Consider the following 19,178-nt stretch of genomic DNA (forward strand, 5'->3'; position numbering starts at 1 on the left):
TTCTTATTTACCAAGGAACTGCCGTCACATTACAAACGTTATGAACAAAGCCACTCTACAGCAAAGAGGCACATTACAGGACCAAGGATGGGAGGATTCCAAAGGAATCGAAGAGAAGAAAACGACAGCCACTTGCTCCAAACGTAAGGCAGGGCACTTGAAGTTGAACATGCACATATCAAGAATGCTAACAGTTGGCTTACAAATATAGTATTTTATACGAGCAGCTGTCAGTAGCACAAAGTGTGGTTCTAGGTTGCAGTCAGAGTAGGGTACAAAGGAGATCGAGGACAACATGGTACTTGGAGAAATGGCTTGGAAATGTGTAAGTTACGTGTTAAGACTGACATAGTTTTGGCTGAAGGGCGTATATCTAGGCATTTGCAATTACCCGACACTCAGCTCTACCTTTCCACTTTGTAAGGCATGAGCACGGTGGCCGAGTGGTTAAGGCGTTGGACTTAAGATCCAATGGACGTATGTCCGCGTGGGTTCGAACCCCACCCGTGCTAATCTCAATATTTGTAGGTGTGATTATTGAGCGGAAATGTTCACTTCACCTCTTTTTCTCATTGAAATGATCCACTTTACAATTTGTAATGGAGAAAAAATCGGACACTGCTATTGTCAAAATCGTCCTCGTTATATCCTTAGTATTTTACTTATTTTCAAAACCAAAATGTCAAAAAGAATATTCCGAGCGTGCCAGGATTCGAATCTGGAATCTTCTGATCCGTAGTCAGACGCGTTATCCGTTGCGCCACACGCCCACTGAAAGCCCAGGCTACAATACAATGTCTGATCTCTCATTTCCTTTCATTGTTGCACGGTTGCAAGTGCTAAATGTTGCCCAAACATGTTTGCATTGACCGACGTCATTTCATCTAGACGATGACATTCCATGACAAAACAAACAAAAGACTGCTTTGAGTGTGACAGGATTCCACCTTGGAATCGTCTTAAGTAGTTGGACGTCTTATGGCTTGTCAAACGGCTCTTTGCTTTATCACTGGGACTTCTTATTTACCAAGGAACTGCCGTCACATAACAAACGTTATGAACAAAGCCACTCTACAGCAAAGAGGCACATTACAGGACCAAGGATGGGAGGATTCCAAAGGAATCGAAGAGAAGAAAACGACAGCCACTTGCTCCAAACGTAAGGCAGGGCACTTGAAGTTGAACATGCACATATCAAGAATGCTAACAGTTGGCTTACAAATATAGTATTTTATACGAGCAGCTGTCAGTAGCACAAAGTGTGGTTCTAGGTTGCAGTCAGAGTAGGGTACAAAGGAGATCGAGGACAACATGGTACTTGGAGAAATGGCTTGGAAATGTGTAAGTTACGTGTTAAGACTGACATAGTTTTGGCTGAAGGGCGTATATCTAGGCATTTGCAATTACCCGACACTCAGCTCTACCTTTCCACTTTGTAAGGCATGAGCACGGTGGCCGAGTGGTTAAGGCGTTGGACTTAAGATCCAATGGACGTATGTCCGCGTGGGTTCGAACCCCACCCGTGCTAATCTCAATATTTGTAGGTGTGATTATTGAGCGGAAATGTTCACTTCACCTCTTTTTCTCATTGAAATGATCCACTTTACAATTTGTAATGGAGAAAAAATCGGACACTGCTATTGTCAAAATCGTCCTCGTTATATCCTTAGTATTTTACTTATTTTCAAAACCAAAATGTCAAAAAGAATATTCCGAGCGTGCCAGGATTCGAATCTGGAATCTTCTGATCCGTAGTCAGACGCGTTATCCGTTGCGCCACACGCCCACTGAAAGCCCAGACTACAATACAATGTCTGATCTCTCATTTCCTTTCATTGTTGCACGGTTGCAAGTGCTAAATGTTGCCCAAACATGTTTGCATTGACCGACGTCATTTCATCTAGACGATGACATTCCATGACAAAACAAACAAAAGACTGCTTTGAGTGTGACAGGATTCCACCTTGGAATCGTCTTAAGTAGTTGGACGTCTTATGGCTTGTCAAACGGCTCTTTGCTTTATCACTGGGACTTCTTATTTACCAAGGAACAGCCGTCACATAACAAACGTTATGAACAAAGCCACTCTACAGCAAAGAGGCACATTACAGGACCAAGGATGGGAGGATTCCAAAGGAATCGAAGAGAAGAAAACGACAGCCACTTGCTCCAAACGTAAGGCAGGGCACTTGAAGTTGAACATGCACATATCAAGAATGCTAACAGTTGGCTTACAAATATAGTATTTTATACGAGCAGCTGTCAGTAGCACAAAGTGTGGTTCTAGGTTGCAGTCAGAGTAGGGTACAAAGGAGATCGAGGACAACATGGTACTTGGAGAAATGGCTTGGAAATGTGTAAGTTACATGTTAAGACTGACATAGTTTTGGCTGAAGGGCGTATATCTAGGCATTTGCAATTACCCGACACTCAGCTCTACCTTTCCACTTTGTAAGGCATGAGCACGGTGGCCGAGTGGTTAAGGCGTTGGACTTAAGATCCAATGGACGTATGTCCGCGTGGGTTCGAACCCCACCCGTGCTAATCTCAATATTTGTAGGTGTGATTATTGAGCGGAAATGTTCACTTCACCTCTTTTTCTCATTGAAATGATCCACTTTACAATTTGTAGTGGAGAAAAAATCGGACACTGCTATTGTCAAAATTGTCCTCGTTATCTCCTTAGTACTTTAGTTATTTTCAAAACCAAAATGTCAAAAAGAATATTCCGAGCGTGCCAGGATTCGAATCTGGAATCTTCTGATCCGTAGTCAGACGCGTTATCCGTTGCGCCACACGCCCACTGAAAGCCCAGGCTACAATACAATGTCTGATCTCTCATTTCCTTTCATTGTTGCACGGCTGCAAGTGCTAAATGTTGCCCAAACATGTTTGCATTGACAAAAGTCATTTCATCTAGACGATGACATTCCATGACAAAACAAACAAAAGACTGCTTTGAGTGTGACAGGATTCCACCTTGGAATCGTCTTAAGTAGTTGGACGTCTTATGGCTTGTCAAACGGCTCTTTGCTTTATCACTGGGACTTCTTATTTACCAAGGAACTGCCGTCACATTACAAACGTTATGAACAAAGCCACTCTACAGCAAAGAAGCACATTACAGGACCAAGGATGGGAGGATTCCAAAGGAATCTAAGAAAAGAAAACGACAGCCACTTGCTCCAAACGTAAGGCAGGGCACTTGAAGTTGAACATGCACATATCAAGAATGCTAACAGTTGGCTTACAAATATAGTATTTTATACGAGCAGCTGTCAGTAGCACAAAGTGTGGTTCTAGGTTGCAGTCAGAGTAGGGTACAAAGGAGATCGAGGACAACATGGTACTTGGAGAAATGGCTTGGAAATGTGTAAGTTACGTGTTAAGACTGACATAGTTTTGGCTGAAGGGCGTATATCTAGGCATTTGCAATTACCCGACACTCAGCTCTACCTTTCCACTTTGTAAGGCATGAGCACGGTGGCCGAGTGGTTAAGGCGTTGGACTTAAGATCCAATGGACGTATGTCCGCGTGGGTTCGAACCCCACCCGTGCTAATCTCAATATTTGTAGGTGTGATTATTGAGCGGAAATGTTCACTTCACCTCTTTTTCTCATTGAAATGATCCACTTTACAATTTGTAATGGAGAAAAAATCGGACACTGCTATTGTCAAAATCGTCCTCGTTATATCCTTAGTATTTTACTTATTTTCAAAACCAAAATGTCAAAAAGAATATTCCGAGCGTGCCAGGATTCGAATCTGGAATCTTCTGATCCGTAGTCAGACGCGTTATCCGTTGCGCCACACGCCCACTGAAAGCCCAGGCTACAATACAATGTCTGATCTCTCATTTCCTTTCATTGTTGCACGGTTGCAAGTGCTAAATGTTGCCCAAACATGTTTGCATTGACCGACGTCATTTCATCTAGACGATGACATTCCATGACAAAACAAACAAAAGACTGCTTTGAGTGTGACAGGATTCCACCTTGGAATCGTCTTAAGTAGTTGGACGTCTTATGGCTTGTCAAACGGCTCTTTGCTTTATCACTGGGACTTCTTATTTACCAAGGAACTGCCGTCACATAACAAACGTTATGAACAAAGCCACTCTACAGCAAAGAGGCACATTACAGGACCAAGGATGGGAGGATTCCAAAGGAATCGAAGAGAAGAAAACGACAGCCACTTGCTCCAAACGTAAGGCAGGGCACTTGAAGTTGAACATGCACATATCAAGAATGCTAACAGTTGGCTTACAAATATAGTATTTTATACGAGCAGCTGTCAGTAGCACAAAGTGTGGTTCTAGGTTGCAGTCAGAGTAGGGTACAAAGGAGATCGAGGACAACATGGTACTTGGAGAAATGGCTTGGAAATGTGTAAGTTACGTGTTAAGACTGACATAGTTTTGGCTGAAGGGCGTATATCTAGGCATTTGCAATTACCCGACACTCAGCTCTACCTTTCCACTTTGTAAGGCATGAGCACGGTGGCCGAGTGGTTAAGGCGTTGGACTTAAGATCCAATGGACGTATGTCCGCGTGGGTTCGAACCCCACCCGTGCTAATCTCAATATTTGTAGGTGTGATTATTGAGCGGAAATGTTCACTTCACCTCTTTTTCTCATTGAAATGATCCACTTTACAATTTGTAATGGAGAAAAAATCGGACACTGCTATTGTTAAAATCGTCCTCGTTATATCCTTAGTATTTTACTTATTTTCAAAACCAAAATGTCAAAAAGAATATTCCGAGCGTGCCAGGATTCGAATCTGGAATCTTCTGATCCGTAGTCAGACGCGTTATCCGTTGCGCCACACGCCCACTGAAAGCCCAGGCTACAATACAATGTCTGATCTCTCATTTCCTTTCATTGTTGCACGGTTGCAAGTGCTAAATGTTGCCCAAACATGTTTGCATTGACCGACGTCATTTCATCTAGACGATGACATTCCATGACAAAACAAACAAAAGACTGCTTTGAGTGTGACAGGATTCCACCTTGGAATCGTCTTAAGTAGTTGGACGTCTTATGGCTTGTCAAACGGCTCTTTGCTTTATCACTGGGACTTCTTATTTACCAAGGAACTGCCGTCACATAACAAACGTTATGAACAAAGCCACTCTACAGCAAAGAGGCACATTACAGGACCAAGGATGGGAGGATTCCAAAGGAATTGAAGAGAAGAAAACGACAGCCACTTGCTCCAAACGTAAGGCAGGGCACTTGAAGTTGAACATGCACATATCAAGAATGCTAACAGTTGGCTTACAAATATAGTATTTTATACGAGCAGCTGTCAGTAGCACAAAGTGTGGTTCTAGGTTGCAGTCAGAGTAGGGTACAAAGGAGATCGAGGACAACATGGTACTTGGAGAAATGGCTTGGAAATGTGTAAGTTACATGTTAAGACTGACATAGTTTTGGCTGAAGGGCGTATATCTAGGCATTTGCAATTACCCGACACTCAGCTCTACCTTTCCACTTTGTAAGGCATGAGCACGGTGGCCGAGTGGTTAAGGCGTTGGACTTAAGATCCAATGGACGTATGTCCGCGGGGGTTCGAACCCCACCCGTTCTAACCTCACTATTTTTAGGTGTGATTATTGAGCGGAAATGTTCACTTCACCTCTTTTTCTCATTGAAATGATCCACTTTACAATTTGTAATGGAGAAAAAATCGGACACTGCTATTGTCAAAATCGTCCTCGTTATGTTCTTAGTATTTTACGTATTTTCAAAACCAAAATGTCAAAAAGAATATTCCGAGCGTGCCAGGATTCGAATCTGGAATCTTCTGATCCGTAGTCAGACGCGTTATCCGTTGCGCCACACGCCCACTGAAAGCCCAGGCTACAATACAATGTCTGATCTCTCATTTCCTTTCATTGTTGCACGGTTGCAAGTGCTAAATGTTGCCCAAACATGTTTGCATTGACAAAAGTCATTTCATCTAGACGATGACATTCCATGACAAAACAAACAAAAGACTACTTTGAGTGTGACAGGATTCCACCTTGGAATCGTCTTAAGTAGTTGGACGTCTTATGGCTTGTCAAACGGCTCTTTGCTTTATCACTGGGACTTCTTATTTACCAAGGAACTGCCGTCACATTACAAACGTTATGAACAAAGCCACTCTACAGCAAAGAAGCACATTACAGGACCAAGGATGGGAGGATTCCAAAGGAATTGAAGAGAAGAAAACGACAGCCACTTGCTCCAAACGTAAGGCAGGGCACTTGAAGTTGAACATGCACATATCAAGAATGCTAACAGTTGGCTTACAAATATAGTATTTTATACGAGCAGCTGTCAGTAACACAAAGTGTGGTTCTAGGTTGCAGTCAGAGTAGGGTACAAAGGAGATCGAGGACAACATGGTACTTGGAGAAATGGCTTGGAAATGTGTAAGTTACATGTTAAGACTGACATAGTTTTGGCTGAAGGGCGTATATCTAGGCATTTGCAATTACCCGACACTCAGCTCTACCTTTCCACTTTGTAAGGCATGAGCACGGTGGCCGAGTGGTTAAGGCGTTGGACTTAAGATCCAATGGACGTATGTCCGCGTGGGTTCGAACCCCACCCGTGCTAATCTCAATATTTGTAGGTGTGATTATTGAGCGGAAATGTTCACTTCACCTCTTTTTCTCATTGAAATGATCCACTTTACAATTTGTAATGGAGAAAATATCGGACACTACTATTGTCAAAATCGTCCTCGTTATATCCTTAGTATTTTACTTATTTTCAAAACCAAAATGTCAAAAGGAATATTCCGAGCGTGCCAGGATTCGAATCTGGAATCTTCTGATCCGTAGTCAGACGCGTTATCCGTTGCGCCACACGCCCACTGAAAGCCCAGGCTACAATACAATGTCTGATCTCTCATTTCCTTTCATTGTTGCACGGCTGCAAGTGCTAAATGTTGCCCAAACATGTTTGCATTGACAAAAGTCATTTCATCTAGACGATGACATTCCATGACAAAACAAACAAAAGACTGCTTTGAGTGTGACAGGATTCCACCTTGGAATCGTCTTAAGTAGTTGGACGTCTTATGGCTTGTCAAACGGCTCTTTGCTTTATCACTGGGACTTCTTATTTACCAAGGAACTGCCGTCACATAACAAACGTTATGAACAAAGCCACTCTACAGCAAAGAGGCACATTACAGGACCAAGGATGGGAGGATTCCAAAGGAATTGAAGAAAAGAAAACGACAGCCACTTGCTCCAAACGTAAGGCAGGGCACTTGAAGTTGAACATGCACATATCAAGAATGCTAACAGTTGGCTTACAAATATAGTATTTTATACGAGCAGCTGTCAGTAGCACAAAGTGTGGTTCTAGGTTGCAGTCAGAGTAGGGTACAAAGGAGATCGAGGACAACATGGTACTTGGAGAAATGGCTTGGAAATGTGTAAGTTACATGTTAAGACTGACATAGTTTTGGCTGAAGGGCGTATATCTAGGCATTTGCAATTACCCGACACTCAACTCTACCTTTCCACTTTGTAAGGCATGAGCACGGTGGCCGAGTGGTTAAGGCGTTGGACTTAAGATCCAATGGACGTATGTCCGCGTGGGTTCGAACCCCACCCGTGCTAACCTCACTATTTTTAGGTGTGATTATTGAGCGGAAATGTTCACTTCACCTCTTTTTCTCATTGAAATGATCCACTTTACAATTTGTAATGGAGAAAAAATCGGACACTGCTATTGTCAAAATCGTCCTCGTTATATCCTTAGTATTTTACTTATTTTCAAAACCAAAATGTCAAAAAGAATATTCCGAGCGTGCCAGGATTCGAATCTGGAATCTTCTGATCCGTAGTCAGACGCGTTATCCGTTGCGCCACACGCCCACTGAAAGCCCAGGCTACAGTACAATGTCTGATCTCTCATTTCCTTTCATTGTTGCACGGCTGCAAGTGCTAAATGTTGCCCAAACATGTTTGCATTGACCGACGTCATTTCATCTAGACGATGACATTCCATGACAAAACAAACAAAAGACTGCTTTGAGTGTGACAGGATTCCACCTTGGAATCGTCTTAAGTAGTTGGACGTCTTATGGCTTGTCAAACGGCTCTTTGCTTTATCACTGGGACTTCTTATTTACCAAGGAACTGCCGTCACATTACAAACGTTATGAACAAAGCCACTCTACAGCAAAGAAGCACATTACAGGACCAAGGATGGGAGGATTCCAAAGGAATCTAAGAAAAGAAAACGACAGCCACTTGCTCCAAACGTAAGGCAGGGCACTTGAAGTTGAACATGCACATATCAAGAATGCTAACAGTTGGCTTACAAATATAGTATTTTATACGAGCAGCTGTCAGTAGCACAAAGTGTGGTTCTAGGTTGCAGTCAGAGTAGGGTACAAAGGAGATCGAGGACAACATGGTACTTGGAGAAATGGCTTGGAAATGTGTAAGTTACATGTTAAGACTGACATAGTTTTGGCTGAAGGGCGTATATCTAGGCATTTGCAATTACCCGACACTCAGCTCTACCTTTCCACTTTGTAAGGCATGAGCACGGTGGCCGAGTGGTTAAGGCGTTGGACTTAAGATCCAATGGACGTATGTCCGCGTGGGTTCGAACCCCACCCGTGCTAACCTCACTATTTTTAGGTGTGATTATTGAGCGGAAATGTTCACTTCACCTCTTTTTCTCATTGAAATGATCCACTTTACAATTTGTAATGGAGAAAAAATCGGACACTGCTATTGTCAAAATCGTCCTCGTTATATCCTTAGTATTTTACTTATTTTCAAAACCAAAATGTCAAAAAGAATACTTCGAGCGTGCCAGGATTCGAACCTGGAATCTTCTGATCCGTAGTCAGACGCGTTATCCGTTGCGCCACACGCCCACTGAAAGCCCAGGCTACAGTACAATGTCTGATCTCTCATTTCCTTTCATTGTTGCACGGCTGCAAGTGCTAAATGTTGCCCAAACATGTTTGCATTGACAAAAGTCATTTCATCTAGACGATGACATTCCATGACAAAACAAACAAAAGACTGCTTTGAGTGTGACAGGATTCCACCTTGGAATCGTCTTAAGTAGTTGGACGTCTTATGGCTTGTCAAACGGCTCTTTGCTTTATCACTGGGACTTCTTATTTACCAAGGAACTGCCGTCACATTACAAACGTTATGAACAAAGCCACTCTACAGCAAAGAAGCACATTACAGGACCAAGGATGGGAGGATTCCAAAGGAATCTAAGAAAAGAAAACGACAGCCACTTGCTCCAAACGTAAGGCAGGGCACTTGAAGTTGAACATGCACATATCAAGAATGCTAACAGTTGGCTTACAAATATAGTATTTTATACGAGCAGCTGTCAGTAGCACAAAGTGTGGTTCTAGGTTGCAGTCAAAGTAGGGTACAAAGGAGATCGAGGACAACATGGTACTTGGAGAAATGGCTTGGAAATGTGTAAGTTACATGTTAAGACTGACATAGTTTTGGCTGAAGGGCGTATATCTAGGCATTTGCAATTACCCGACACTCAGCTCTACCTTTCCACTTTGTAAGGCATGAGCACGGTGGCCGAGTGGTTAAGGCGTTGGACTTAAGATCCAATGGACGTATGTCCGCGTGGGTTCGAACCCCACCCGTGCTAACCTCACTATTTTTAGGTGTGATTATTGAGCGGAAATGTTCACTTCACCTCTTTTTCTCATTGAAATGATCCACTTTACAATTTGTAATGGAGAAAAAATCGGACACTGCTATTGTCAAAATCGTCCTCGTTATATCCTTAGTATTTTACTTATTTTCAAAACCAAAATGTCAAAAAGAATACTTCGATCGTGCCAGGATTCGAATCTGGAATCTTCTGATCCGTAGTCAGACGCGTTATCCGTTGCGCCACACGCCCACTGAAAGCCCAGGCTACAATACAATGTCTGATCTCTCATTTCCTTTCATTGTTGCACGGCTGCAAGTACTAAATGTTGCCCAAACATGTTTGCATTGACCGACGTCATTTCATCTAGACGATGACATTCCATGACAAAACAAACAAAAGACTGCTTTGAGTGTGACAGGATTCCACCTTGGAATCGTCTTAAGTAGTTGGACGTCTTATGGCTTGTCAAACGGCTCTTTGCTTTATCACTGGGACTTCTTATTTACCAAGGAACTGCCGTCACATTACAAACGTTATGAACAAAGCCACTCTACAGCAAAGAAGCACATTACAGGACCAAGAATGGGAGGATTCCAAAGGAATCTAAGAAAAGAAAACGACAGCCACTTGCTCCAAACGTAAGGCAGGGCACTTGAAGTTGAACATGCACATATCAAGAATGCTAACAGTTGGCTTACAAATATAGTATTTTATACGAGCAGCTGTCAGTAGCACAAAGTGTGGTTCTAGGTTGCAGTCAGAGTAGGGTACAAAGGAGATCGAGGACAACATGGTACTTGGAGAAATGGCTTGGAAATGTGTAAGTTACATGTTAAGACTGACATAGTTTTGGCTGAAGGGCGTATATCTAGGCATTTGCAATTACCCGACACTCAGCTCTATCTTTCCACTTTGTAAGGCATGAGCACGGTGGCCGAGTGGTTGAGGCGTTGGACTTAAGATCCAATGGACGTATGTCCGCGTGGGTTCGAACCCCACCCGTGCTAACCTCACTATTTTTAGGTGTGATTATTGAGCGGAAATGTTCACTTCACCTCTTTTTCTCATTGAAATGATCCACTTTACAATTTGTAATGGAGAAAAAATCGGACACTGCTATTGTCAAAATCGTCCTCGTTATATCCTTAGTATTTTACTTATTTTCAAAACCAAAATGTCAAAAAGAATACTTCGAGCGTGCCAGGATTCGAATCTGGAATCTTCTGATCCGTAGTCAGACGCGTTATCCGTTGCGCCACACGCCCACTGAAAGCCCAGGCTACAATACAATGTCTGATCTCTCATTTCCTTTCATTGTTGCACGGCTGCAAGTGCTAAATGTTGCCCAAACATGTTTGCATTGACAAAAGTCATTTCATCTAGACGATGACATTCCATGACAAAACAAACAAAAGACTGCTTTGAGTGTGACAGGATTCCACCTTGGAATCGTCTTAAGTAGTTGGACGTCTTATGGCTTGTCAAACGGCTCTTTGCTTTATCACTGGGACTTCTTATTTACCAAGGAACTGCCGTCACATTACAAACGTTATGAACAAAGCCACTCTACAGCAAAGAGGCACATTACAGGACCAAGGACGGGAGGATTCCAAAGGAATCTAAGAAAAGAAAACGACAGCCACTTGCTCCGAACGTAAGGCAGGGCACTTGAAGTTGAACATGCACATATCAAGAATGCTGACAGTTGGCTTACAAATATAGTATCTTATACGAGCTGATGTCAGTAGCACAAAGTGTGGTTCTAGGTTGCAGTCAGAGTAGGGTACAAAGGAGATCGAGGACAACATGGTACTTGGAGAAATGGCTTGGAAATGTGTAAGTTACATGTTAAGACTGACATAGTTTTGGCTGAAGGGCGTATATCTAGGCATTTGCAATTACCCGACACTCAGCTCTACCTTTCCACTTTGTAAGGCATGAGCACGGTGGCCGAGTGGTTAAGGCGTTGGACGTAAGATCCAATGGACGTATGTCCGCGTGGGTTCGAACCCCACCCGTGCTAACCTCACTATTTTTAGGTGTGATTATTGAGCGGAAATGTTCACTTCACCTCTTTTTCTCATTGAAATGATCCACTTTACAATTTGTAATGGAGAAAAAATCGGACACTGCTATTGTCAAAATCGTCCTCGTTATATCCTTAGTATTTTACTTATTTTCAAAACCAAAATGTCAAAAAGAGTATTTCTAGAGTGCAAGGATTCGAACCTGGAATCTTCTGATCCGTAGTCAGACGCGTTTTCCGTTGCGCCACACGCCCACTGAAAGCCCAGGCTACAATACAATGTCTGATCTCTCATTTCCTTTCATTGTTGCACGGTTGCAAGTGCTAAATGTTGCCCAAACATGTTTGCATTGACCGACGTCATTTCATCTAGACGATGACATTCCATGACAAAACAAACAAAAGACTGCTTTGAGTGTGACAGGATTCCACCTTGGAATCGTCTTAAGTAGTTGGACGTCTTATGGCTTGTCAAACGGCTCTTTGCTTTATCACTGGGACTTCTTATTTACCAAGGAACTGCCGTCACATTACAAACGTTATGAACAAAGCCACTCTACAGCAAAGAAGCACATTACAGGACCAAGGATGGGAGGATTCCAAAGGAATCTAAGAAAAGAAAACGACAGCCACTTGCTCCAAACGTAAGGCAGGGCACTTGAAGTTGAACATGCACATATCAAGAATGCTAACAGTTGGCTTACAAATATAGTATTTTATACGAGCAGCTGTCAGTAGCACAAAGTGTGGTTCTAGGTTGCAGTCAGAGTAGGGTACAAAGGAGATCGAGGACAACATGGTACTTGGAGAAATGGCTTGGAAATGTGTAAGTTACATGTTAAGACTGACATAGTTTTGGCTGAAGGGCGTATATCTAGGCATTTGCAATTACCCGACACTCAGCTCTACCTTTCCACTTTGTAAGGCATGAGCACGGTGGCCGAGTGGTTAAGGCGTTGGACTTAAGATCCAATGGACGTATGTCCGCGTGGGTTCGAACCCCACCCGTGCTAACCTCACTATTTTTAGGTGTGATTATTGAGCGGAAATGTTCACTTCACCTCTTTTTCTCATTGAAATGATCCACTTTACAATTTGTAATGGAGAAAAAATCGGACACTGCTATTGTCAAAATCGTCCTCGTTATATCCTTAGTATTTTACTTATTTTCAAAACCGAAATGTCAAAAAGAATATTTCGAGCGTGCCAGGATTCGAATCTGGAATCTTCTGATCCGTAGTCAGACGCGTTATCCGTTGCGCCACACGCCCACTGAAAGCCCAGGCTACAATACAATGTCTGATCTCTCATTTCCTTTCATTGTTGCACGGCTGCAAGTGCTAAATGTTGCCCAAACATGTTTGCATTGACCGACGTCATTTCATCTAGACGATGACATTCCATGACAAAACAAACAAAAGACTGCTTTGAGTGTGACAGGATTCCACCTTGGAATCGTCTTAAGTAGTTGGACGTCTTATGGCTTGTCAAACGGCTCTTTGCTTTATCACTGGGACTTCTTATTTACCAAGGAACTGCCGTCACATTACAAACGTTATGAACAAAGCCACTCTACAGCAAAGAAGCACATTACAGGACCAAGGATGGGAGGATTCCAAAGGAATCTAAGAAAAGAAAACGACAGCCACTTGCTCCAAACGTAAGGCAGGGCACTTGAAGTTGAACATGCACATATCAAGAATGCTGACAGTTGGCTTACAAATATAGTATTTTATACGAGCTGATGTCAGTAGCACAAAGTGTGGTTCTAGGTTGCAGTCAGAGTAGGGTACAAAGGAGATCGAGGACAACATGGTACTTGGAGAAATGGCTTGGAAATGTGTAAGTTACATGTTAAGACTGACATAGTTTTGGCTGAAGGGCGTATATCTAGGCATTTGCAATTACCCGACACTCAGCTCTACCTTTCCACTTTGTAAGGCATGAGCACGGTGGCCGAGTGGTTAAGGCGTTGGACTTAAGATCCAATGGACGTATGTCCGCGTGGGTTCGAACCCAACCCGTGCTAACCTCACTATTTTTAGGTGTGATTATTGAGCGGAAATGTTCACTTCACCTCTTTTTCTCATTGAAATGATCCACTTTACAATTTGTAATGGAGAAAAAATCGGACACTGCTATTGTCAAAATCGTCCTCGTTATATCCTTAGTATTTTACTTATTTTCAAAACCGAAATGTCAAAAAGAATATTTCGAGCGTGCCAGGATTCGAATCTGGAATCTTCTGATCCGTAGTCAGACGCGTTATCCGTTGCGCCACACGCCCACTGAAAGTCCAGGCTACAATACAATGTCTGATCTCTCATTTCCTTTCATTGTTGCACGGCTGCAAGTGCTAAATGTTGCCCAAACATGTTTGCATTGACAAAAGTCATTTCATCTAGACGATGACATTCCATGACAAAACAAACAAAAGACTGCTTTGAGTGTGACAGGATTCCACCTTGGAATCGTCTTAAGTAGTTGGACGTCTTATGGCTTGTCAAACGGCTCTTTGCTTTATCACTGGGACTTCTTATTTACCAAGGAACTGCCGTCACATTACAAACGTTATGAACAAAGCCACTCTACAGCAAAGAAGCACATTACAGGACCAAGGATGGGAGGATTCCAAAGGAATCTAAGAAAAGAAAACGACAGCCACTTGCTCCAAACGTAAGGCAGGGCACTTGAAGTTGAACATGCACATATCAAGAATGCTAACAGTTGGCTTACAAATATAGTATTTTATACGAGCAGCTGTCAGTAGCACAAAGTGTGGTTCTAGGTTGCAGTCAGAGTAGGGTACAAAGGAGATCGAGGACAACATGGTACTTGGAGAAATGGCTTGGAAATGTGTAAGTTACATGTTAAGACTGACATAGTTTTGGCTGAAGGGCGTATATCTAGGCATTTGCAATTACCCGACACTCAGCTCTACCTTTCCACTTTGTAAGGCATGAGCACGGTGGCCGAGTGGTTAAGGCGTTGGACTTAAGATCCAATGGACGTATGTCCGCGTGGGTTCGAACCCCACCCGTGCTAACCTCACTATTTTTAGGTGTGATTATTGAGCGGAAATGTTCACTTCACCTCTTTTTCTCATTGAAATGATCCACTTTACAATTTGTAATGGAGAAAAAATCGGACACTGCTATTGTCAAAATCGTCCTCGTTATATCCTTAGTATTTTACTTATTTTCAAAACCGAAATGTCAAAAAGAGTATTTCGAGCGTGCCAGGATTCGAATCTGGAATCTTCTGATCCGTAGTCAGACGCGTTATCCGTTGCGCCACACGCCCACTGAAAGCCCAGGCTACAATACAATGTCTGATCTCTCATTTCCTTTCATTGTTGCACGGCTGCAAGTGCTAAATGTTGCCCAAACATGTTTGCATTGACCGACGTCATTTCATCTAGACGATGACATTCCATGACAAAACAAACAAAAGACTGCTTTGAGTGTGACAGGATTCCACCTTGGAATCGTCTTAAGTAGTTGGACGTCTTATGGCTTGTCAAACGGCTCTTTGCTTTATCACTGGGACTTCTTATTTACCAAGGAACTGCCGTCACATTACAAACGTTATGAACAAAGCCACTCTACAGCAAAGAAGCACATTACAGGACCAAGGACGGGAGGATTCCAAAGGAATCTAAGAAAAGAAAACGACAGCCACTTGCTCCAAACGTAAGGCAGGGCACTTGAAGTTGAACATGCACATATCAAGAATGCTGACAGTTGGCTTACAAATATAGTATTTTATACGAGCTGATGTCAGTAGCACAAAGTGTGGTTCTAGGTTGCAGTCAGAGTAGGGTACAAAGGAGATCGAGGACAACATGGTACTTGGAGAAATGGCTTGGAAATGTGTAAGTTACATGTTAAGACTGACATAGTTTTGGCTGAAGGGCGTATATCTAGGCATTTGCAATTACCCGACACTCAGCTCTACCTTTCCACTTTGTAAGGCATGAGCACGGTGGCCGAGTGGTTAAGGCGTTGGACTTAAGATCCAATGGACGTATGTCCGCGTGGGTTCGAACCCCACCCGTGCTAACCTCACTATTTTTAGGTGTGATTATTGAGCGGAAATGTTCACTTCACCTCTTTTTCTCATTGAAATGATCCACTTTACAATTTGTAATGGAGAAAAAATCGGACACTGCTATTGTCAAAATCGTCCTCGTTATATCCTTAGTATTTTACTTATTTTCAAAACCGAAATGTCAAAAAGAATATTTCGAGCGTGCCAGGATTCGAATCTGGAATCTTCTGATCCGTAGTCAGACGCGTTATCCGTTGCGCCACACGCCCACTGAAAGCCCAGGCTACAATACAATGTCTGATCTCTCATTTCCTTTCATTGTTGCACGGCTGCAAGTGCTAAATGTTGCCCAAACATGTTTGCATTGACCGACGTCATTTCATCTAGACGATGACATTCCATGACAAAACAAACAAAAGACTGCTTTGAGTGTGACAGGATTCCACCTTGGAATCGTCTTAAGTAGTTGGACGTCTTATGGCTTGTCAAACGGCTCTTTGCTTTATCACTGGGACTTCTTATTTACCAAGGAACTGCCGTCACATTACAAACGTTATGAACAAAGCCACTCTACAGCAAAGAAGCACATTACAGGACCAAGGATGGGAGGATTCCAAAGGAATCTAAGAAAAGAAAACGACAGCCACTTGCTCCAAACGTAAGGCAGGGCACTTGAAGTTGAACATGCACATATCAAGAATGCTGACAGTTGGCTTACAAATATAGTATTTTATACGAGCAGCTGTCAGTAGCACAAAGTGTGGTTCTAGGTTGCAGTCAGAGTAGGGTACAAAGGAGATCGAGGACAACATGGTACTTGGAGAAATGGCTTGGAAATGTGTAAGTTACATGTTAAGACTGACATAGTTTTGGCTGAAGGGCGTATATCTAGGCATTTGCAATTACCCGACACTCAGCTCTACCTTTCCACTTTGTAAGGCATGAGCACGGTGGCCGAGTGGTTGAGGCGTTGGACTTAAGATCCAATGGACGTATGTCCGCGTGGGTTCGAACCCCACCCGTGCTAACCTCACTATTTTTAGGTGTGATTATTGAGCGGAAATGTTCACTTCACCTCTTTTTCTCATTGAAATGATCCACTTTACAATTTGTAATGGAGAAAAAATCGGACACTGCTATTGTCAAAATCGTCCTCGTTATATCCTTAGTATTTTACTTATTTTCAAAACCAAAATGTCAAAAAGAATATTTCGAGCGTGCCAGGATTCGAATCTGGAATCTTCTGATCCGTAGTCAGACGCGTTATCCGTTGCGCCACACGCCCACTGAAAGCCCAGGCTACAATACAATGTCTGATCTCTCATTTCCTTTCATTGTTGCACGGCTGCAAGTGCTAAATGTTGCCCAAACATGTTTGCATTGACCGACGTCATTTCATCTAGACGATGACATTCCATGACAAAACAAACAAAAGACTGCTTTGAGTGTGACAGGATTCCACCTTGGAATCGTCTTAAGTAGTTGGACGTCTTATGGCTTGTCAAACGGCTCTTTGCTTTATCACTGGGACTTCTTATTTACCAAGGAACTGCCGTCACATTACAAACGTTATGAACAAAGCCACTCTACAGCAAAGAAGCACATTACAGGACCAAGGACGGGAGGATTCCAAAGGAATCTAAGAAAAGAAAACGACAGCCACTTGCTCCAAACGTAAGGCAGGGCACTTGAAGTTGAACATGCACATATCAAGAATGCTGACAGTTGGCTTACAAATATAGTATTTTATACGAGCTGATGTCAGTAGCACAAAGTGTGGTTCTAGGTTGCAGTCAGAGTAGGGTACAAAGAAGATCGAGGACAACATGGTACTTGGAGAAATGGCTTGGAAATGTGTAAGTTACATGTTAAGACTGACATAGTTTTGGCTGAAGGGCGTATATCTAGGCATTTGCAATTACCCGACACTCAGCTCTACCTTTCCACTTTGTAAGGCATGAGCACGGTGGCCGAGTGGTTAAGGCGTTGGACTTAAGATCCAATGGATGTATGTCCGCGTGGGTTCGAACCCCACCCGTGCTAACCTCACTATTTTTAGGTGTGATTATTGAGCGGAAATGTTCACTTCACCTCTTTTTCTCATTGAAATGATCCACTTTACAATTTGTAATGGAGAAAAAATCGGACACTGCTATTGTCAAAATCGTCCTCGTTATATCCTTAGTATTTTACTTATTTTCAAAACCGAAATGTCAAAAAGAATATTTCGAGCGTGCCAGGATTCGAATCTGGAATCTTCTGATCCGTAGTCAGACGCGTTATCCGTTGCGCCACACGCCCACTGAAAGCCCAGGCTACAATACAATGTCTGATCTCTCATTTCCTTTCATTGTTGCACGGCTGCAAGTGCTAAATGTTGCCCAAACATGTTTGCATTGACCGACGTCATTTCATCTAGACGATGACATTCCATGACAAAACAAACAAAAGACTGCTTTGAGTGTGACAGGATTCCACCTTGGAATCGTCTTAAGTAGTTGGACGTCTTATGGCTTGTCAAACGGCTCTTTGCTTTATCACTGGGACTTCTTATTTACCAAGGAACTGCCGTCACATTACAAACGTTATGAACAAAGCCACTCTACAGCAAAGAAGCACATTACAGGACCAAGGATGGGAGGATTCCAAAGGAATCTAAGAAAAGAAAACGACAGCCACTTGCTCCAAACGTAAGGCAGGGCACTTGAAGTTGAACATGCACATATCAAGAATGGTGAGAGTTGGCTTACAAATATAGTATTTTATACGAGCAGCTGTCAGTAGCACAAAGTGTGGTTCTAGGTTGCAGTCAGAGTAGGGTACAAAGGAGATCGAGGACAACATGGTACTTGGAGAAATGGCTTGGAAATGTGTAAGTTACATGTTAAGACTGACATAGTTTTGGCTGAAGGGCGTATATCTAGGCATTTGCAATTACCCGACACTCAGCTCTACCTTTCCACTTTGTAAGGCATGAGCACGGTGGCCGAGTGGTTAAGGCGTTGGACTTAAGATCCAATGGACGTATGTCCGCGTGGGTTCGAACCCCACCCGTGCTAACCTCACTATTTTTAGGTGTGATTATTGAGCGGAAATGTTCACTTCACCTCTTTTTCTCATTGAAATGATCCACTTTACAATTTGTAATGGAGAAAAAATCGGACACTGCTATTGTCAAAATCGTCCTCGTTATATCCTTAGTATTTTACTTATTTTCAAAACCAAAATGTCAAAAAGAGTATTTCTAGAGTGCCAGGATTCGAACCTGGAATCTTCTGATCCGTAGTCAGACGCGTTATCCGTTGCGCCACACGCCCACTGAAAGCCCAGGCTACAATACAATGTCTGATCTCTCATTTCCTTTCATTGTTGCACGGTTGCAAGTGCTAAATGTTGCCCAAACATGTTTGCATTGACCGACGTCATTTCATCTAGAC

At 42.8% G+C, this 19,178-nt stretch overlaps 35 non-coding genes across 35 annotated transcripts; 19 read left to right on the forward strand and 16 right to left on the reverse strand.

Annotated features, from left to right (window-relative positions):
• The first annotated feature begins 429 nt into the window (after positions 1-429).
• On the forward strand, positions 430-512 carry Trnal-uaa (transfer RNA leucine (anticodon UAA)). The gene has a single exon. It is a non-coding gene; the product is annotated as a tRNA-Leu (tRNA).
• Positions 513-697: 185 nt separating this feature from the next.
• On the reverse strand, positions 698-770 carry Trnar-acg (transfer RNA arginine (anticodon ACG)). Its single transcript has one exon. It is a non-coding gene; the product is annotated as a tRNA-Arg (tRNA).
• A 675-nt stretch (positions 771-1,445) lies between these two features.
• Trnal-uaa (transfer RNA leucine (anticodon UAA)) lies at positions 1,446-1,528 on the forward strand. The gene has a single exon. It is a non-coding gene; the product is annotated as a tRNA-Leu (tRNA).
• Positions 1,529-1,713: 185 nt separating this feature from the next.
• Trnar-acg (transfer RNA arginine (anticodon ACG)) lies at positions 1,714-1,786 on the reverse strand. Its single transcript has one exon. It is a non-coding gene; the product is annotated as a tRNA-Arg (tRNA).
• A 675-nt stretch (positions 1,787-2,461) lies between these two features.
• On the forward strand, positions 2,462-2,544 carry Trnal-uaa (transfer RNA leucine (anticodon UAA)). Its single transcript has one exon. It is a non-coding gene; the product is annotated as a tRNA-Leu (tRNA).
• Positions 2,545-2,729: 185 nt separating this feature from the next.
• Positions 2,730-2,802, reverse strand: Trnar-acg (transfer RNA arginine (anticodon ACG)). Its single transcript has one exon. It is a non-coding gene; the product is annotated as a tRNA-Arg (tRNA).
• A 675-nt stretch (positions 2,803-3,477) lies between these two features.
• Positions 3,478-3,560, forward strand: Trnal-uaa (transfer RNA leucine (anticodon UAA)). The gene has a single exon. It is a non-coding gene; the product is annotated as a tRNA-Leu (tRNA).
• Positions 3,561-3,745: 185 nt separating this feature from the next.
• On the reverse strand, positions 3,746-3,818 carry Trnar-acg (transfer RNA arginine (anticodon ACG)). Its single transcript has one exon. It is a non-coding gene; the product is annotated as a tRNA-Arg (tRNA).
• A 675-nt stretch (positions 3,819-4,493) lies between these two features.
• Trnal-uaa (transfer RNA leucine (anticodon UAA)) lies at positions 4,494-4,576 on the forward strand. The gene has a single exon. It is a non-coding gene; the product is annotated as a tRNA-Leu (tRNA).
• A 185-nt stretch (positions 4,577-4,761) lies between these two features.
• Positions 4,762-4,834, reverse strand: Trnar-acg (transfer RNA arginine (anticodon ACG)). Its single transcript has one exon. It is a non-coding gene; the product is annotated as a tRNA-Arg (tRNA).
• Positions 4,835-5,509: 675 nt separating this feature from the next.
• Trnal-uaa (transfer RNA leucine (anticodon UAA)) lies at positions 5,510-5,592 on the forward strand. The gene has a single exon. It is a non-coding gene; the product is annotated as a tRNA-Leu (tRNA).
• A 185-nt stretch (positions 5,593-5,777) lies between these two features.
• Positions 5,778-5,850, reverse strand: Trnar-acg (transfer RNA arginine (anticodon ACG)). Its single transcript has one exon. It is a non-coding gene; the product is annotated as a tRNA-Arg (tRNA).
• Positions 5,851-6,525: 675 nt separating this feature from the next.
• Positions 6,526-6,608, forward strand: Trnal-uaa (transfer RNA leucine (anticodon UAA)). Its single transcript has one exon. It is a non-coding gene; the product is annotated as a tRNA-Leu (tRNA).
• Positions 6,609-6,793: 185 nt separating this feature from the next.
• Positions 6,794-6,866, reverse strand: Trnar-acg (transfer RNA arginine (anticodon ACG)). The gene has a single exon. It is a non-coding gene; the product is annotated as a tRNA-Arg (tRNA).
• Positions 6,867-7,541: 675 nt separating this feature from the next.
• Positions 7,542-7,624, forward strand: Trnal-uaa (transfer RNA leucine (anticodon UAA)). Its single transcript has one exon. It is a non-coding gene; the product is annotated as a tRNA-Leu (tRNA).
• Positions 7,625-7,809: 185 nt separating this feature from the next.
• On the reverse strand, positions 7,810-7,882 carry Trnar-acg (transfer RNA arginine (anticodon ACG)). The gene has a single exon. It is a non-coding gene; the product is annotated as a tRNA-Arg (tRNA).
• Positions 7,883-8,557: 675 nt separating this feature from the next.
• On the forward strand, positions 8,558-8,640 carry Trnal-uaa (transfer RNA leucine (anticodon UAA)). Its single transcript has one exon. It is a non-coding gene; the product is annotated as a tRNA-Leu (tRNA).
• Positions 8,641-8,825: 185 nt separating this feature from the next.
• Positions 8,826-8,898, reverse strand: Trnar-acg (transfer RNA arginine (anticodon ACG)). The gene has a single exon. It is a non-coding gene; the product is annotated as a tRNA-Arg (tRNA).
• A 675-nt stretch (positions 8,899-9,573) lies between these two features.
• Positions 9,574-9,656, forward strand: Trnal-uaa (transfer RNA leucine (anticodon UAA)). The gene has a single exon. It is a non-coding gene; the product is annotated as a tRNA-Leu (tRNA).
• Positions 9,657-10,589: 933 nt separating this feature from the next.
• Positions 10,590-10,672, forward strand: Trnal-uaa (transfer RNA leucine (anticodon UAA)). The gene has a single exon. It is a non-coding gene; the product is annotated as a tRNA-Leu (tRNA).
• A 185-nt stretch (positions 10,673-10,857) lies between these two features.
• Trnar-acg (transfer RNA arginine (anticodon ACG)) lies at positions 10,858-10,930 on the reverse strand. The gene has a single exon. It is a non-coding gene; the product is annotated as a tRNA-Arg (tRNA).
• Positions 10,931-11,605: 675 nt separating this feature from the next.
• Positions 11,606-11,688, forward strand: Trnal-uaa (transfer RNA leucine (anticodon UAA)). Its single transcript has one exon. It is a non-coding gene; the product is annotated as a tRNA-Leu (tRNA).
• Positions 11,689-12,621: 933 nt separating this feature from the next.
• Trnal-uaa (transfer RNA leucine (anticodon UAA)) lies at positions 12,622-12,704 on the forward strand. Its single transcript has one exon. It is a non-coding gene; the product is annotated as a tRNA-Leu (tRNA).
• A 185-nt stretch (positions 12,705-12,889) lies between these two features.
• Trnar-acg (transfer RNA arginine (anticodon ACG)) lies at positions 12,890-12,962 on the reverse strand. The gene has a single exon. It is a non-coding gene; the product is annotated as a tRNA-Arg (tRNA).
• Positions 12,963-13,637: 675 nt separating this feature from the next.
• On the forward strand, positions 13,638-13,720 carry Trnal-uaa (transfer RNA leucine (anticodon UAA)). Its single transcript has one exon. It is a non-coding gene; the product is annotated as a tRNA-Leu (tRNA).
• Positions 13,721-13,905: 185 nt separating this feature from the next.
• Trnar-acg (transfer RNA arginine (anticodon ACG)) lies at positions 13,906-13,978 on the reverse strand. The gene has a single exon. It is a non-coding gene; the product is annotated as a tRNA-Arg (tRNA).
• A 675-nt stretch (positions 13,979-14,653) lies between these two features.
• Positions 14,654-14,736, forward strand: Trnal-uaa (transfer RNA leucine (anticodon UAA)). Its single transcript has one exon. It is a non-coding gene; the product is annotated as a tRNA-Leu (tRNA).
• A 185-nt stretch (positions 14,737-14,921) lies between these two features.
• Positions 14,922-14,994, reverse strand: Trnar-acg (transfer RNA arginine (anticodon ACG)). The gene has a single exon. It is a non-coding gene; the product is annotated as a tRNA-Arg (tRNA).
• Positions 14,995-15,669: 675 nt separating this feature from the next.
• On the forward strand, positions 15,670-15,752 carry Trnal-uaa (transfer RNA leucine (anticodon UAA)). Its single transcript has one exon. It is a non-coding gene; the product is annotated as a tRNA-Leu (tRNA).
• Positions 15,753-15,937: 185 nt separating this feature from the next.
• Trnar-acg (transfer RNA arginine (anticodon ACG)) lies at positions 15,938-16,010 on the reverse strand. Its single transcript has one exon. It is a non-coding gene; the product is annotated as a tRNA-Arg (tRNA).
• A 675-nt stretch (positions 16,011-16,685) lies between these two features.
• Positions 16,686-16,768, forward strand: Trnal-uaa (transfer RNA leucine (anticodon UAA)). Its single transcript has one exon. It is a non-coding gene; the product is annotated as a tRNA-Leu (tRNA).
• Positions 16,769-16,953: 185 nt separating this feature from the next.
• Positions 16,954-17,026, reverse strand: Trnar-acg (transfer RNA arginine (anticodon ACG)). The gene has a single exon. It is a non-coding gene; the product is annotated as a tRNA-Arg (tRNA).
• Positions 17,027-17,701: 675 nt separating this feature from the next.
• Trnal-uaa (transfer RNA leucine (anticodon UAA)) lies at positions 17,702-17,784 on the forward strand. Its single transcript has one exon. It is a non-coding gene; the product is annotated as a tRNA-Leu (tRNA).
• A 185-nt stretch (positions 17,785-17,969) lies between these two features.
• Positions 17,970-18,042, reverse strand: Trnar-acg (transfer RNA arginine (anticodon ACG)). Its single transcript has one exon. It is a non-coding gene; the product is annotated as a tRNA-Arg (tRNA).
• A 675-nt stretch (positions 18,043-18,717) lies between these two features.
• On the forward strand, positions 18,718-18,800 carry Trnal-uaa (transfer RNA leucine (anticodon UAA)). Its single transcript has one exon. It is a non-coding gene; the product is annotated as a tRNA-Leu (tRNA).
• Positions 18,801-19,178: the final 378 nt, after the last annotated feature.

The sequence above is a fragment of the Haliotis asinina genome, chromosome 11 (assembly GCF_037392515.1).
Source record: "Haliotis asinina isolate JCU_RB_2024 chromosome 11, JCU_Hal_asi_v2, whole genome shotgun sequence".
NCBI lineage: Eukaryota > Metazoa > Mollusca > Gastropoda > Lepetellida > Haliotidae > Haliotis > Haliotis asinina.